The sequence below is a fragment of the Otolemur garnettii genome, unplaced genomic scaffold (assembly GCF_000181295.1).
Source record: "Otolemur garnettii isolate 467f Iridium unplaced genomic scaffold, OtoGar3 scaffold00003, whole genome shotgun sequence".
Lineage (NCBI taxonomy): Eukaryota > Metazoa > Chordata > Mammalia > Primates > Galagidae > Otolemur > Otolemur garnettii.
Window position 1 is genome coordinate 41,510,526 of NW_003852398.1, and position 4,966 is coordinate 41,515,491.

Sequence of the window (4,966 nt, forward strand, 5' to 3'; positions counted from 1 at the left end):
CAGGAGTTGGAGGTTGCTGTGAGCTGTAATGCCACGGCACTCCGCCCAGGGTGACAGCTTGAGGCTCTGTCTCAAAAAAAAAAAAAAAAAAAAAAGATACCTTTCTGTAGGAATAAGTAAACATAGATCTGCAGAGGCAAGGTTTAGACCTTAAAAAATAGACTTTTGGTCATATGGAAATTACATCATTCAACAAATGTTGAATACATGCTAAAAAAAAAATCTCTGCCCTCATTGTCTATGTGTATGTGTAAAATGAAAAGCAAGCAAGGCAAGATTATTTCTAACTGCCAAAGTTTACTTTGCTCTTTTTGGTTTTTTTTTAAGAGTCTGGGTCTTGGTGTGTTGGGAAGGCTGGAGGGCAGTGAGTGTTCACAGGTACAATCCCATAGCACACTTCTGCTTCAAACTCCTGGCTTCAAGCAATCTTCCTGCTAAGCCCCACTAGCCCACCTAATAGCTAGGACCATAGGTACACAGCGATTTGCCTTTCTCACTATGCCCTTTCTAAAATTAGAACTCCTGGAGTTACTGGGTGGTGGCAGTGTTGTCTCCTTATTTTGGTTTCGAAGGTTTTCCCATAATGACAGCAGTTTCCATGTGCTCATGTCAGTGATGGAGCCTTGCCCACAGACACCAGCATACTGAAGACTAACTGAGGGGATGGGGATAAAGAGACCACTGTCTGAATACAAATTCCCTTGGAAATCAAAGTTGAGATTATCAAGTTCCCCTTAGATTCGAGCTAATTCTTACCTAACCTAGACCTGGCATTTGAGCCAGGGCTTTTGTCCTTGACCATGTGAAAGATAGCGATGACTTTTTAGACTATAATCCATGTAGTGCCAGCCCAAATCCCATCCATTTTTCCAGGCTGGTAGACTAATGAACCAAGTAAATCTAAAGTATCCTTGAATATGGCCCTCCAACCTCATCTGTCTGGGAGAAAGTCCATTAGGGCCCTGAGGCAGACGTTGGTTCTCTCCTAGCATAATGAAGGGGCAGTAGACAAGGTCAAGCCAGGAGTCCCAGATACTTGGAAGGCTTAGGCAAAGAAAGACTGCTTGAAGCCAGGAGTTTTAAGATTAGCCTGGTCAACATGATGATACCCCTTTTCAAAGAAACAAAACAGTGAAGAGGTCAACCTTGAGCTGGGTGGGCCCACTGACTAAAGCTCTTGTTTTGCTTTGCAAATAGGCACCAAAATCTCATCTCTTTATGGTGGCACTTTCCTTTCCCTTTGACATTTCATTTCCTCATAGTAAGAATGTTAAATCATCCCTTGTGTGAGCAATTAGATATTTCTTTTTATTTTTAAAGAGTCTGTTGCCCAGGCTAGATTGCCATGGTGTCATAGCTCACAGCAGCCTCAAACTCCTGGGTTCAAGAGATCCTTCTGCCTCAGCCTCCCAAGTAATTGGGACTACAGGTGCCTGCCATAACACTTGGCTAATTTTTTTCTATCTTTATTAGAGATAGGGTTTTGCTCTTGCTCAGGCTGGTCTCCAAGACCTGACCTCAGGCAATCCTCCCGCCTTGGCCTTCCAGATTGCTAGGATTACACTGTGAGCTACTGCACCTGGTCACTATTTCCTTCTTGTTGGGTTATCTCTGTATAGGCATGTGCAAAGTGAGGATGATTCCTTCTTCAATCTTTATTATAGGAGTCAGTGCAAAAACTAGTGTATATGAGGGTACCTGGTACTTTATGGGCTCTTACTGCTTCATTCCTGTCCTAGTTTCTTTTTAAGGCCAAGCGAGGAAGGTAAGAAAACTTTTCAACTAACTTAGATTTACCCAGAAGAAAAATGAGTGCCCATAATTATCCTATGTAACCAGGCTCCATCCATCCCAGGGCTGCAAAAGGGCAGACTTCTAAGTTGTGGTGCAGGGCCTCACATACAACCTGGCATTCATTAGGTCCCTTTCTAAATGTGGTTGACTGATGAATGGTGGCGGGCACTGAACAATGCAGCACCAACCAAATTCAAAACTGTTCTGGAAAGACGAAAGCAAAATCTCCAGGGGAAAGTGGTTACTAGGTGGCAAACCTTAGCTAGAGCTCATGTGGCCACTGTAGCCCTCTCAACAGTAGGTGCCTTGGAACCCCTGTACTGGATATGGAAGTCTAGAGTTTGTGCAGCCTGTGGCAATGTTCTTTTCACCGTGAACATGGACGTTGCTCCAGCACTGACAGAGGCTTGTACTGGAGTTTTGTCCTGCAAACTGATTAGATTCCTTATCACTGTGGCTGTGAATTTTGGGTCCCAGCTTACTGTAGCACCCATTTCCCCAGTATCTCAGGTTATGTGACTGACTCAAGTTTCCTTCTAACTTTGTTTGTACTCACCAATTAGCACTTACAGCTATTTTCTACTTTTTTTTTTTTTTTTTACAGTTGTCGTTGTTTAGCTGGCCTGGGCTGGGTTTAAACCTGCCAGCCTCAGTGCATGTGGCCAGTGCTGCAACCACTGTGCTACAGGTGTCAAGCCTATTTTCTACTTTTAGAGCTTGGACCCCAGAAGTCCTCTGCTATCCTATAGGCCTCTTGCCAGGGCCCGAATGTGCACAGCCAGGTGCTGTCTGAAAACCGGTTCCTAATCTTTGGTTCTTAAATTGTTGCTCTTATAGCCTGATTCCCGACTTGGTTTTGAGAAGATGGCATAGTGATTGTGCCCTGTTATCAAACTACCCTGTGCAAAAGAAGACCTAGCCTGGTCAAAGAAGCAACGTAGTCACGTGCAGTGGCATTGTGTGCCTATGGTCTGAGCCAAATGAGAGATCTCTTGAGCCCAAGAATTTGAGTCCAGCCTGGACAACACTGAGACCCCATCTCTTTAAAAAGTTAAATTAAAAACAATGAGGAGGTTGGGTGCCTGTAGTTAGTGGTTAGGGCACCAGCCACGTGCTCTGGGGCTGGTGGGTTCAAACCTGGCCCGGCCTGCTAAACAGGAAAAATAGCCAGGTATGGCTTGGCGCTTATAGCACAGTTGTTATGGCACTAGCCACATACATGGAGGCTGGTGGGTTCGAACCCAGCTCGGGCCAGCTAAACGACAACTGCAACAAAAAATTGGGGCCTTGTGGCAGGTGCCTATAGTCCCAGCTACTTGGGAGACTGAGGCAGGAGAATCGCTTAAGCCCAAGAGTTTGAGGTTACTGTGAGCTGTGATGACACAGCAATCTACTGAGGGCAAGAAAGTGAGACTGTCTCAAAAACAAAACAAAACAAAAAAACAATTAGCCAATCTGTTAATGCTAACAAAAGCCAGGAGAAGAACTTTCTCTTAAACTCACCACTGCCAGGCCCCAGTACAGCTAATGCTGGTGGGCAGATCTCTTATGTTCACCCCTTTAGAGTTATTGTCCTCACTCTAAAGGCAGCCTTGCAGCTGATGTTCCAGGTCTCCAGCTGAAACCCTATCCATGTGTCCATGCAGGGACAGCTGACCGCCACACAGCAAGGTTGCTAATTTAGTTTTTCTTTGGAGGTACTATTTGAAGCCTGTAGCTAAAGCCAATCTCTGGATTCCTCCCTATTCTCTGCCCAGTAGAGGATAAGCAAAGCATCTCTTTTTTTTTTTTTCAGTAAAGTACCATGGCATCATAGCTTATAACAACTTCAAACTCCTAGGCTTAAGCAATTCTTTTGCCTCAGCCTCCCAAGTAGCTGGGACTACAAGCACCTGCCACAACACCCAGCTATTTTTTAGAGATGAAGTCTTGCTCTTGCTCAGGCTGGTCTCGAACTCCTGAACTCAGGCAATCCACCTTTCAGCTTCCCAGAATGGCAGGATTACAGGCGAGAGCCACCTTGCTGGCCAGCCAAAGCATCTTTTTTTTTTTTTAATAGGAAAAGGAAAATACCTTGCAGATTGAAACCAAGTAGTAGCTAAGCAACTTCTGTTCCTCGTTTTCTTTGTTCTAGCACCAACACAATAACAAAATTTCCAATTTAAATTCTATAAAAAGACATTACAAAGGGGCAGCCAAAAGAGCTGCAAGTTTCTCTGTATTTGATATGCTCTTGTTCAGGAGTACAGCTAGTTCAATTCAGCTGGTGGGCTGTGGTATTCTTGGCAAAAGATCTTGTTTGTATATGGGGAAGGGTTTCAAAAGAAAGCAGTATTACCAACATTTTGCTCTAAGAAGGTCTGCCTTAAATGCTTTTACGTTTGCTTTCTGGCAGCCTTAAAAATAGTAGAGAACCCTTCCAGCATTACAGAAAGCATCACTGAATTGTTCAGGAAGATGCAGCCTGAGGGGATATTTTCAAAGGCTGATTCCCTTTACACAAATTCCCAGCCCAGTGGCACTTTTTGAATCTGAGTTTTCCAAGTAAGACTTCAGATCACCAATCTTCCCCAAAAGACTACAGAAACATCATACTTGTAACCAGGACCATCAGCAACCATAAAGACTCTTTTCTCTAAAAGGTCATTTTCTTTCTCTCAGGAGACCATATTCTATAGATTATACTTTAGAGTCTCCTAAACATATTAATCCAAGAGTCACTGATGAAAGCATCATGTAGCCAAGCTTTAGCACTTAGGGAAATGCCAGAGTTCCTGAAAGTCATTCCATTTGCAAGTTTCTCATTAAAGTCTGAATATGTCATCTGCCAAAGAGAAAGCCTAGAGCCCATGTCCTTCTAATTCTTAAATTCTAACCATTAAGGAGCTAATGTTTAACTATGTGACAGTCACATACTCAACCTGGTTTGGAACAGGCACAACTCATTCATCTTTTTAGCTTAACTAAAAAATATTCCTAGCCCATCCTACAAATAGAAGAAATATTCCTCAAGACATTCCAAAACTGGCTCAGTGCCTGTGGCTCAAGTGGCTAATGCGCCAGCCACGTACACCTAAGGTGGTGGGTTTGAATCTAGCCCGGGCCCACCAAACAACAATCTATGGCTGCAACCAAAAAATGGCGGGTGTCTGTGGTCCCAGCTACTTGGGAG